Here is a 13617-nt window from a genome sequence, read left to right as displayed (position 1 = left end):
AATGGGTTGGTTGGCTGGATGGTTAAAGGGATGAAACTACTAGGTAATCAGTCCCTTTTTCCGCTAACAGGCAGGTCTATGTGACTATAGATGAGAAATAGCCCACCACGCAAAACACAAGGGGAGAAAACCGCAACGTCTACCAAAGTTAGAGAAACTAAGGTAACGGACAAAAAGAAGAAAGGGAAACAGAGAACCGGGACTAGTAAACTAATACAGGCTGGCGATAAATGAGAGACTACATTTGTAGAGTGAGTTCAGTCAGAACCAGTACGGACGTGTTGTATGAATTATGAATTTAAAGCGCAATAAAATTAACCGTAACGTACAAAAGTGTTCACTTATTTTGGAAGGGACAGAATCATATGACAGATTGGGAGAAGAGGTAGGGCGTGTACTTTAGGCTCATGGTCAGAGATTTTTAATTACTGGCTCATGTACGTTGGGAGTAAGTTCGCCGGCTGTAACTGGCTACTTAATAATGACCAAGAGCTCATTTCATTAACCAGAAGACTACAAAAAGTATTGATTAACTATATTCAGTAATAAAAGCAATAAAATAATAGGGTGGGCTTACACACTTCGGCCATAAAACGAAAGCACAACATTTAAAAAATTAATTTCTTGTAAGGGGGTGAGTTCAGACGATTTCCACGGAGCAACATATAGTGAAATATACAACTTTGTTTTCCCTTTACAAGTATGCTCAAGAAACTTGAGCCTGAATTGTTAATGCTGAATGCATAAATATCTAAGGCAAATTTTACCGTCACCGAAGAAAGGTAAGCGGCGCTATAGTGACAACCAAGAGTGAATTTCGCTCAACGAAAATGAGATTTCGCGAATTTCAACAGCCTGTTAAGCGCTTTAGGCAAAAGTAACAGAGGCTTCCACCGTTTCCCTGGTATTCCTGTGTTCGGTGGTGAGCTAATCCCGACAGGCCAGTATCTACAACGAAGGAAGCAGAAATACGAAACGTGATGGCTTCAAAGACGCAAACCCGACACAATGTGAGTTCAGGAAAGCAATAATTCTTCAACCGTGCTTCTTCCGCAGCCACTTACCGGTTCCGTCCTCGGTGAACAAGAGCAGCTACTAAACCGAAGAGCCAGACAAATATTCTGACCAGGAAGGAGCGCTCTTGTCGTCCAGTGAGCTTCATGAGCGACTCCGTGCCCTCTTGAGAAACATCCTCCAAACTGTCAAATAGAAATGCCGAGCAAAGATGCTAGACGAACTGCAGGAATCGATGCTAATGCGCGCATGGCACACGAATATTGGTATAACATAAAATCAAACGTCCTTTAAATATATGTCCACAAACAAGTGTTGAGATATCGGCAATTTTACTTGCGTGGAGAACAGTCACATCACGTAGTGCAGGCTGCCTTGCTGTAGACCTTCAGTGCTTATTGTGTATTAGTCGAAACTCTCTATACATGGTGACGTTGTTGCCAGACAGCTGAATCCTCTAAAAGTTTTTAAAATTCTCCACTCCTCCCCCTCCACCCAATCCCCAACACCCTCTACTCTTCCATCCTGAACACTTCCGATTCTCCTAGGTTACCTGTTAACTCGACACTACCACCCCGCTCACTGCTCACTGCTCCTGGTACTACATCAGGCCTCTATCACCATATTAGCCCCAACACTACTCCTGCAAACTCTCTTCCAGCAAAACTTCCCTTACCGTCCCTGATACATACTTGTCCCACTAGACCTAAAACAACGCACCCCTTTTCACCTGGTTAGGGCTCCCTCTCCACTTCTCTCCACTCATATCCTAAGGCTTCGTCCAAATCAGCATTCCTCTTCACTCTTCCAAGTCCCTCCTCCAAATATCCACCCACACAAACACCCTTGTATGCACTCCCCTAACTACTAAATTCTCATGATACCACTATCCCCAGAAATTTAGTTCCACTCATCACTCGTCTCTGTCTCTGTCACACAACACATCGGCTTTTTAGCTTTAACTTGTGCAACTGTCCATACATGTGTTATATTTAATGAAACATTCATTTCACATTTTATCCGTGTCAATATTTTAATTACTCAACAGATCAGCCTTTGCATTTTTACTTTTGTAGCTGACAATCTGTCTTTTATTGTGCCACACATTCATTTCTGTCAACTGCCATTGGTTTTATTTGTTTTTAAATTTTTTGCTATCTTGTCGCTGAAGATCGGCGATTTGCATCCGCTGACGGCTCACCACCGCCCATATGAGGCAAGGGGGTGAAATAACAATAAAGGGAAAAATGGTACGTTATTTACAACTCTCACATAAACCAGCCATTCTGTACGTATGATCCAGACGTCTTGTGGCATCAGAATAAAATTAATTATTCCGTGGACTGTTAATAGTGTAAGCGGCGAAATGAAGTCCTATTATTCCATGTGGGAATCGTCAGACAAGGGATTGGGCTAAGGCAGATCCACAGGCATTCATCGACTGGCGCATGTCATGTAAACAGAATTACGTCCTCAGTGTCACACTCCATGTGAAACTGTTTTCAGAAAGTTGCTCCAGAAACTGGCAGACAGTGGATCACTCAGCTCTCGTAGATTTTTCACTCCCGCGTGTTTCAACAAGTACAAGATGATGCTGGAACAAGTGGAGCAAGAACTGGAATTAATGTGAGCGTAATTTCTCTCTTATAACGCCACTTTTGCACGAGCAGTTACCATATCCATATTTTTGCAAAGTGTTCAAACACTGAGGTCAAAAGACCACCATGCGAGTTTTCAATTCTGGCAATGCATTTGTAACGCTGAAGAGACAGTATTCACAGCTTGCTCTTTACTTACGAATGAGGATTCATACGGAGTGGGATAATAAATTACCGAAGCAATCACGTGTAAGCAGATGGAAGACCTATAACGGTAATAGAAACAAGGAATCAGATTTTCCTCACTGTAAGTGTGGAGGCAGGAAAGACTATGGATGTTGTTTGTGCACGAAAATCACCAATCCATTTTCTACTGCTCGTGTGACAGTACCTAACATTTACTTTCAATGAACAATGGGTTTGTGAGGCACAATAGCATGGCCTCCTCACTGTTCTCACCTTAGTCCCTTGAATTTCCGGTGATGGGGCTATATACATGCATGGAGGCTTCGGACTCCCGTAAACAGTGTGTAGACGTTACAGGACCCATGCTCCGAGATCAGCCAGATGTATTCCCACTGATTCATGATTCTTTGAAGACTGCTAAAGGATGTGTGAGAATGAATGGTAAGCACAATATATAGTTGACTGTCCCAGAACAGCATTGTGCGTTCCTGAATAAGTGTTTATCTTCCTACATAAGATTTTAGTATATTTTTTTCTAGTTTTAACCAATTTATTCACTGCGGTTGCTTTGACGTATGTAAGTGAAAGTGGCAGTTATAAGAGTCGAGGGACATGAAAGGGAAGCAGTGGTTGGGAAGGGAGTGAGACAGGATTGTAGCCTCTCCCCGATGTTATTCAATCTGTATATCGAGCAAGCAGTGAAGGAAACAAAAGAAAAATTCGGAGTAGGTATTGAAATCAATGGAGAAAAAATAAAAACTTTGAGGTTCGCCGATGACGTTGTAATTCTGTCAGAGACAGCAACGGACTTCGAAGAGCAGTTGAACGGAATGGATAGTGTCTTGAAAGGAGGATATAAGATGAACATCAACAAAAGCAAAACGAGGATAATGCAATGTAGTCGAATTAAGTCGGGTGATGCTGAGGGAATTAGATTAGGAAATGAGACACTTAAAGTAGTAAAGGAATTTTGCTATTTGGGGAGCAAAATAACTGATAATGGTCGAAGTAGAGAGGATATAAAATGTAGACTAGCAATGACAAGGAAAGCATTTCTGAAGAAGAGAAATTTGTTAACATCGAGTATAGATTTAAATGTCAGGAAGTCGTTTATGAAAGTATTTGTATGGAGTGTAGCCATGTATGGAAGTGAAACATGGACGATAAGTATTTTGGACAAGAAGAGAATAGAATCTTTCGAAATGTGGTGCTACAGAAGAATGCTGAAGATTAGATGGGTAGATCACGTAACTAATGAGGAAGTGTTGAATAGGATTGGGGAGAAGAGAAGTTTGTGGCACAGCTTGACTAGAAGAAGGGATCGGTTGGTAGGACATGTTCTGAGGCATCAAGGGATCACCAGTTTAGTATTGGAGGGCAGCGTGGAGGGTAAAAATCGTAGGGGGAGACCAAGAGACGAATACACTAAGCATATTCAGAAGGATGTAGGTTGCAGTAGATACTGGGAGATGAAGAGGCTTGCACAGGATAGAGTAGCATGGAGAGCTGCATCAAACCAGTCTCAGGACTGAAGACAACAACAACAACAAGTGAAAGTAGTAAGTTGCCGGAGTGTTCTAGGAAGCTATTCTCTCGGACTTTCAATAGTAATTTTCTCTGTAATACATACCATCTCTCTCGCCGCCACCACAGTTCGTTGAGTACGAGTTCTGGCAGTGACAAAACGATCCCATGATGAAATGCGGCATTCTTCATTGTGTCTTCTCTAGCTCATCTAGTAATTCCAACTGTTACGTGTTCAAGATTAAAGACGTCTATTCAATAAACAGTCACGCAATTGTCTTTCAAGACACATATTTCAAGAATGAACTACATTTTCTTGTGAAAATTTTCCAATGAACCTTAATCTGGCAGCTCCTTTTCCTATAATTAATTTTATGTGGTCATCCCATTTTAGGTCATTACGGATGGTTACTCCCAGATATTTTACAACTATTACTGTTTTCAGTGATTATTCGCCGATAGTGTAATAGTGCAGTAGTGGATTATGCGCCTATTTAAGCGCAATTCGTTATATTGATTTAAGGTCGGGGTACGTTTGCAGGCCCAGTACCAGTTATCGATCTTCTTCAGGTCTTCCTGGAATTCGCTATAATCTTTTAGGGTGCAGCCTTGCAGCGGTTAGCTTCATGGAGTATCTAACGTTATTCACTAGGTTATTAACATACATCGTAAGTAGTAACGAGGGTGCCACAATCCTTTGGGGTACCCCCAAAGTTTCGCTTACAACTGGCGATTCTGTTCCGTTAAGAGCGACGTGTTCAGTTCTGTTGGGGAAGAATTCCTGAATCAAATCACAAATCTGTTCTGATACCCAGTAAGCTCGCAGTTTATTCGCCAAACAACATGGCGGCACTGCAAAGGTATCGTCGGGAAGTAAGACATCACAGCAGGGACTTTTCTCTACGGGACTTTGGATCTCATGGACGAGTAGGGCGATCTGAGTTTCAGCAGATCTCTGTCAGCGGAATCCATATTGATTTTTATAAAGAGGAATTTCGTTTTCCAATAACTATACAGGGTATAGTAGAGACTGGTCCTCGGGCGATTAATCACACTAATAGTGATGTTCCTTTGTTGATGGCAGTTTATCGTGTCCACATATAGAACTAAAGGAAGTAGAACAGAGCCCCAAATTACGGATCCCAAAGGGTTTTCTCAATGTCTCTTATCACTGCACAAGCTTCATCTGGAGGACAGCATTACTATATAGTAGTTCTATTAAGTCTACAGTCCTTTGGCCGCGAATGCCTCACGGATAGTGAATCATTCTGAAGCCTAGGGAAAAACCTGGTCATTCTGGACACACAATTTGCTAATGTTCTGGTTATGTGTGTATCAAGTCACACTTGTGTGTTTGGGATTATCGTCTACATCTACGTCTGCATCATATTCTGCAAGCCACATAATGATGTGGCGGAGGGTACTTCTAGCACCAATAACTCAGCCTCCTGTCCCTATTTCATTTGCGATTGGTACGTGGGAAGAATGATTGTCGGCAAGCGTCAGCATTTTCTCTGGTTTGTCGAATTTTCTAGTCGCAGTCAACTCTCGAGTTGTATGTGACAGGACGTTATACATTGTCAGACTCTTCCCAAAAAGTAATCTCCCGAAAATTCAATAGTAAACATCGCTATGATGCACAACGCTTCTCTTTTACTGTCTCCCACGGGAGATAGTCAAGTATCTTTTTTTTATTGTAGTGTCCTGACCCCCCCACCCCTCCCCCATGAACCATGGACCATGCCGTTGGTGGGGAGGCTTGCGTGCCTCAGCGATACAGATAGCCGTACCGTAGGTGCAACCACAACGGAGAGGTATCTGTTGAGAGGCCAGACAAACGTGTGGTTCCTGAAGAGGGGCAGCAGCCTTTTCAGTAGTTGCAAGGGCAACAGTCTTGATGATTGACGGATCTGGCCTTGTAACAATAACCAAAACGGCCTTGCTGTGCTGGTACTGCGAACGGCTGAAAGCAAGGGGAAACTACAGCCGTAATTTTTCCTGAGGGCATGCAGCTTTACTGTATGATTAAATGATGATGGCGTCCTCTTGGGTAAAATATTCCGGAGGTAAAATAGTCCCCCATTCGGATCTCCGGGCGGGGACTACTCAAGAGGATGTCGTTTTCAGGAGAAAGAAAACTGGCGTTCTACGGATCGGAGCGTGGAATGTCAGATCCCTTAATCGGGAAGGTAGGTTAGAAAATTTAAAAAGGGAAATGGATAGGTTCAAGTTAGATATAGTGGGAATTAGTGAAGTTCGGTGGCAGGAGGAACAAGACTTCTGGTCAGGTGACTACAGGGTTATAAACACAAAATCAAATAGGGGTAATGCAGGAGTAGGTTTAATAATGAATAGGAAAATAGGAATGCGGGTAAGCTACTACAAACAGCATAGTGAACGCATTATTGTGGCCAAGATAGATACGAAGCCCACACCTACTACAGTAGTACAAGTTTATATGCCAACTAGCTCTGCAGATGACGAAGAAATTGAAGAAATGTATGATGAAATAAAAGAAATTATTCAGATTGTGAAGGGAGACGAAAATTTAATAGTCATGGGTGACTGGAATTCGAGTGTAGGAAATGGGAGAGAAGGAAACATAGTAGGAGAATATGGATTGGGGCTAAGAAATGAAAGAGGAAGCCGCTTGGTAGAATTTTGCACAGAGCACAACATAATCATAGCTAACACTTGGTTTAAGAATCATGAAAGAAGGTTGTATACATGGAAGAACCCTGGAGATACTAAAAGGTATCAGATAGATTATATAATGGTAAGACAGAGATTTAGGAACCAGGTTTTAAATTGTAAGACACTTCCAGGGGCAGATGTGGACTCTGACCACAATCTATTGGTTATGGCCTGTAGATTAAAACTGAAGAAACTGCAAAAAGGTGGGAATTTAAGGAGATGGGACCTGGATAAACTGAAAGAACCAAAGGTTGTACAGAGTTTCAGGGAGAGCATCAGGGAACAATTGACAGGAATGGGGGAAAGAAATACAGTAGAAGAAGAATGGGTAGCTTTGAGGGATGAAGTAGCGAAGGCAGCAGAGGATCAAGTAGGTAAAAAGACGAGGACTAGTAGAAATCCTTGGGTAACAGAAGAAATATTGAATTTAATTGATGAAAGGAGAAAATATAAAAATGCAGTAAATGAAGCAGGCAAAAAGGAATACAAACGTCTCAAAAATGAGATTGAAAGAAAGTGCAAAATGGCTAAGCAGGGATGGCTAGAGGACAAATATAAGGATGTAGAGACCTGTCTCACTAGGGGTAAGATAGATACTGCCTACAGGAAAATTAAAGAGACCTATGGAGATAAGAGAACGACTTGTATGAATATCAAGAGCTCAGATGGAAACCCAGTTCTAAGCAAAGAACGGAAAGCAGAAAGGTGGAAGGAGTATATAGAGGATCTATACATGGCCGATGTACTTGAGGACAATATTATGGAAATGGAAGAGGATGTAGATGAAGATGATATGGGAGATATTATACTGCGTGAAGAGTTTGACAGTGCACTGAAAGACCTGAGTCGAAACAAGGCCCCCGGAGTAGACAACATTCCATTGGAACTACTGACGGCCTTGGGAGAGCCAGTCCTGACAAAACTCTACCATCTGGTGAGCAAGATGTATGAAACAGGCGAAATACCCTCAGACTTCAAGAAGAATATAATAATTCCAATCCCGAAGATAGCAGGTGTTGACAGATGTGAAAATTACCGAACTATCAGTTTAATAAGTCACAGCTGCATAATACTAACGCGAATTCTTTACAGACGAATGGAAAAACTGGTAGAAGCGGACCTCGGGGAAGATCAGTTTGGATTCCGTAGAAACACTGGAACACGTGTGGTAATACTGACCGTACGACTTATCCTAGAAGAAAGATTAAGGAAAGGCAAACCTACATTTCTAGCATTTGTAGACTTAGAGAAAGCTTTTGACAATGTTGACTGGAATACTCTCTTTCAAATTCTAAAGGTGGCAGGGGTAAAATACAGGGAGCGAAAGGCTATTTACAATTTGTACTGAAACCAGATGGCAGTTATAAGAGTCGGGGGACATGAAAGGGAGGCAGTGGTTGGGAAGGGAGTAAGATAGGGTTGTAGCCTCTGCCCGATGTTGTTCAATCTGTATATTGAGCAAGCAGTAAAGGAAACAAAAGAAAAATTCGGAGTAGGTATTAAAATTCATGGAGAAGAAATAAAAACTTTCAGGTTCGCCGATGACATTGTAATTCTGTCAGTGACAGCAAAGGACTTGGAAGAGCAGTTGAATGGAATGGACAGTGTCTTGAAAGGAGGATATAAGATGAACATCAACAAAAGCAAACCGAGGATAATGGAATGTAGTCTAATTAAGTTGGGTGATGCTGAGGGAATTAGATTAGGAAATGAGACACTTAAAGTAGTAAAGGAGTTTTGCTATTTAGGGAGCAAAATAACTGATGATGGTCGAAGTAGAGAGGATATAAAATGTAGACTGGCAATGGCAAGGAAAGCGTTTCTGAAGAAGAGAAATTTGTTAACATCGAGTATAGATTTAAGTGTCAGGAAGTCATTTATGAAAGTATTTGTATGGAGTGTAGCGATGTATGGAAGTGAAACATGGACGATAAATAGTTTGGACAAGAAGAGAATAGAAGCTTTCGAAATGTGGTGCCACAGAAGAATGCTGATGATTAGATGGGTAGATCACGTAACTAATGAGGAAGTATTGAATAGGATTGGGGAGAAGAGAAGTTTGTGGCGCAACTTGACCAAACGAAGGGATCGGTTGGTAGGACATGTTCTGAGGCATCAAGGGATCACCTATTTAGTATTGGAGGGCAGCGTGGAGGGTAAAAATCGTAGAGGGAGACCAAGAGATGAATACACTAAGCAGATTCAGAAGGATGTAGGTTGCAGTAGGTACTGGGAGATGAAAAAGCTTGCACAGGATAGAGTAGCATGGAGAGCTGCATCAAACCAGTCTCAGGACTGAAGACCACAACAACAACAGTGTCCTGACAAGGTTATAAGACCTCTGAACTGCAGTTATTAATTTATGATACAAATTGTATCATTAACAGAGTTTTTAATTTTGTACCCAAAATTAACTTTTTTGGACATACAATCATTTGAAAATCAGAATTTAATTGTAGGATCTTGTACTTTTCTGTTCCAAGGAGGCAGCAGCACGTTGCGAACAGTTCCTGAATATTTCATAGCACTAGTGCACATACTTTCTGAGAACTGCTTCTGATAACGTACAAAATGTAAAACTGAGAAAATGAGGTTCGAAGATTTTCTTCCCATACTTCTACATGTAATGAGCCTACCTCGATTTTAAAATCCTCCATACGGATACTCCTGATCCTCCAGGTTTCTCTTCTCTCCTCTTCGAATCTGCCTGGCCTCTATTTACAGATAAGACACTGATCTGTTAGCTTTCTTGACCCTGCTTGGCATCGATGGTGTAAAATGCTTTTGTTGTAAACACACCACGATCTGTATCAACTATCTTCAGCACTTTAATCCTGCCATTATTTCCGTTATTGTAACGTAAAACAGCCTCATAGACACCTATTTTGAGTACTTCAAGTCCACAGAATGTCCTTTTTGAGCATCTAAACCGAATTAAATTATTGCGGCTTTCATTTGCATTTTGTGTCTTTCCATGAAGACGCTTCCTCCCCACGCTCTGAGTGGCTGCGCAGTAAGAAGCAAATATCACGGATTCCGCGGCCCTTATCGCCGGATGTCCGAGGCCTCCCTCGGGCATAGGTGTGTTTGTTCTCCTTATCGTAAGCTAGTTTAAGCTAGTTTAAGTAGTGTGTTAGTCTACGGACCGATGACCTCAACAGTTTGGTCCCTTAGGAATTCACACACACACACACACACACACACACACACACACTCACACACACACACACACACTTCCTCAATAAATCAGGTTTCGCAAGATACCTGAATGTGGGCTTAATTGCATTCGTAACAGGTTTTGGTAATCTGTATTTATGTGAATACGTCTCGTTTCTCTTTTTGAACTTACACCATTCATCTTTCGGACATAGGTTGTGCACTGGTGTTTGGTCAGTGGATAGTTTGTGGAAAAAAATTGCACACACAGCAGACTTCATTGCCTCTAAATTATATATTTTTTTCCTGATAGCTCTCCCATAACATAACTGAAGAGAATCAGTTTCTTTCAGAGTACATGTTCCGTCTCTTCCTAGTGGTTTTCCATCCTCAAGTACTTCACTTTTTTTTTCCCTTTCAGCAAGCGACGGAGCCCACCACCAAGCCTCTTTTGGATGTGGCCAACACACTCCAACGTTTCTATTGTTGTATTGTACGGATTCTTATCTGTTGCAGCTTTGAGCGGAGAGGAGCTTCATCACAAAGGTATTTAGTTTATCTAACACTGCACTGATCTTCAGATTTAGAGAACATCCACACAACTGCAGCAGCCTCCATGCCCCCACTTTAGCCACACTCAACTGCATGCCTTTCTTGCTACATTTTCTCACTGTCTTCATTGTTGGACATTCTCCTTGTTGCACACTGGTGGCAGTATTTAGACATAATTTGTACGTCTAAAAGTTTACCTGTGTCAATACCAATAACAGATGCAAGTCCATACAGATACGTGTGACCCCTCTTCATTCAGGTGCCATATACAGACCCACACACGTCAGTAACATTTTTAGGAGATTTTCTGCCATGAATATCTACCCCAATATCTATTTCTTTTTGGTTTTTTTTTTGACCAATTACTCCACTGCTTTGTTCATAGAAACTTTGGCAGTATCGCATACAGCATCAGACATTTCTTTATTTTTTCAACCCTTCCACAAGGTGGAGGCATGTTCAGAAAACCTCACAATAAATTACCTCCTTCAATGCCCTGTCCAAGGCATCTCAGAGCATATGCTAACCTAAAATTGCTTTCATAGGTACCAGTGTCACTTTTTTTGGAGGAGGAATATGAAAATTCATAGCCACACCAATTAGAAATTAATTTAAAATCACAAGCTATTCCCGCTCTTATTTCTTCAACAACAGCCATGCATTCCGTATTTTTACAGCTGACACATGAACATGAAAACTTTACAGACTAGCAGAGAAGCTCTAAATGAGTAAGTCTGAGATCAGTGGAATCCATATCAACTTTATTCACGCACTTGTACAAGTCTCCTGTCCCAAGTGCCGACGCTGAAGCTGAGAGCTTACATTCTTCATTTCGAACTGCTTCCTCTTTTTTGTTGGTAAACCGGTACCCATGAAACCCTCTTTTCCCGAACACAGTTTTTCCACCTCCCAATATGCATAAATCTTGACTTCCACGTAAAGGTTTGCGAATTCAACCTTCCACCTACTAATATGTGCAAGTATTGTCACGCAAAGATGGAGGTCATGAATTGATGTGTATATGTTGTTGTTGTGGTCTTCAGTCCTGAGACTGGTTTGATGCAGCTCTCCATGCTACTCTATCCCGTGCAAGCTTCTTCATCACCCAGTACTTACTGCAACCTACATCCTTCTGAATCTGCTTAGTGTATTCATCTCTTGGTCCCCCTCTACGATTTTTACCCTCCACGCTGCCCCCCAATGCTAAATTTGTGATTCCTTGATCCCTCAAAACATGTCCTAACAACCGGTCCCTTCTTTTTGTCAAGTTGTGTCACAAACTCCTCTTCTCCCTAATTCTATTCAATACCTCCTCATTAGTTATGTGATGTTCTGTAGCACCACATTTCGAAAGCTTCTATTCTCTTCATGTCCAAACTATTTATCGTCCATGTTTCACTTCCATACATGGCTACGCTCCATACAAATACTTTCAGAAACAACTTCCTGACACTTAAATCTATACTCGATGTTAACAAATTTCTCTTCTTCAGAAACGCTCTCCTTGCCATTGCCAGTCTACATTTTATATCCTCTCTACTTCGACCGTCATCAGTTATTTTGCTCCCCAAATAGCAAAACTTCATTACTACTTGAAGTGTCTCATTTTCTAATCTAATTCCCTCAGCATCACCCGACTTAATTAGACTACATTCCATTATCCTCGTTTTGCTTTTGTTGATGTTCATCTTATATACTCCTCTCAAGACACTGTCCATTCCATTCAACTGCTCTTCCAAGTCCTTTGCTGTCTCTGACAGAATTACAATGTCATCGGCGAACCTGAAAGTTTTTATTTCTTCTCCATGGATTTTAATACCTACTCCGAATTTTTCTTTTGTTTCCTTTACAGCTTGCTCAATATACAGATTGAATAACATCGGGGAGAGGCTACAACCCTGTCTCACTCCCTTCCCAACCACTGCTTCCCTTTCATGCCCCTCGGGTCTTTTAACTGCCATCTGGTTTCCGTACAAATTGTAAATAGCCTTACGCTCCCTGTATTTTACCCCTGCCACCTTCAGAATTTGAAAGAGAGTATTCCAGTTAACATTGTCAAAAGCTTTCTCTATGTCTACAAATGCTAGAAACGTAGGTTTGCCTTTCCTTAATCTTTCTTCTAAGATAAGTCGTAAGATTAGTATTGCCTCACGTGTTCCAATATTTCTACGGAATCCAAACTGATCTTCCCCGAGGTCCGCTTCTACCAGTTTTTCCATTCGTCTGTACAGAATCCGTGTTAGTATTTTGCAGCTGTGACTTATTAGACTGATAGTTCGGTAATTTTCACATCTGTCAACACCTGCTTTCTTTAGGATTGGAATTGTTATATTCTTCATGAAGTCTGAGGGTATTTCGCCTGTCTCATACTTCTTGCTCACCAGATAGTAGAGTTTTGTCAGGACTGGCTCTCCCAAGGCCGTCAGTAGTTCTAATGGAATGTTATCTACTCCTAGGGCCTTGTTTCGACTCAGGTCTTTCAGTGCTCTGTCAAACTCTTCACGCAGTATCTTATCTCCCATTTCGTCTTCATCTACATCCTCTTCCATTTCCATAATATTGTCCTCAAGTACATCGCCCTTGTATAAACCCTCTATATACTCCTTCCACCTTTCCGCCTTCCCTTCTTTGCTTAGAACTGGGTTTCCATCTGATCTCTTGATATTCATACAAGTGGTTCTCTTCTCTCCAAAGGTCTCTTTAATTTTCCTGTAGGCAGTATCTATCTTACCCCTAGTGAGATAAGCCTCTACATCCTTACATTTGTCCTCTAGCCATCCCTGCTTAGCCATTTTGCACTTCCTGTCGACATCATTTTTGAGACGTTTGTATTACTGTTTGCCTGCGTCATTTACTGCAGTTTTATATTTTCTCTTTTCATCAATTAAATTCA

The sequence above is a fragment of the Schistocerca americana genome, chromosome 6, assembly GCF_021461395.2.
Source record: "Schistocerca americana isolate TAMUIC-IGC-003095 chromosome 6, iqSchAmer2.1, whole genome shotgun sequence".
NCBI lineage: Eukaryota > Metazoa > Arthropoda > Insecta > Orthoptera > Acrididae > Schistocerca > Schistocerca americana.
This window is presented reverse-complemented; position numbering follows the sequence as displayed.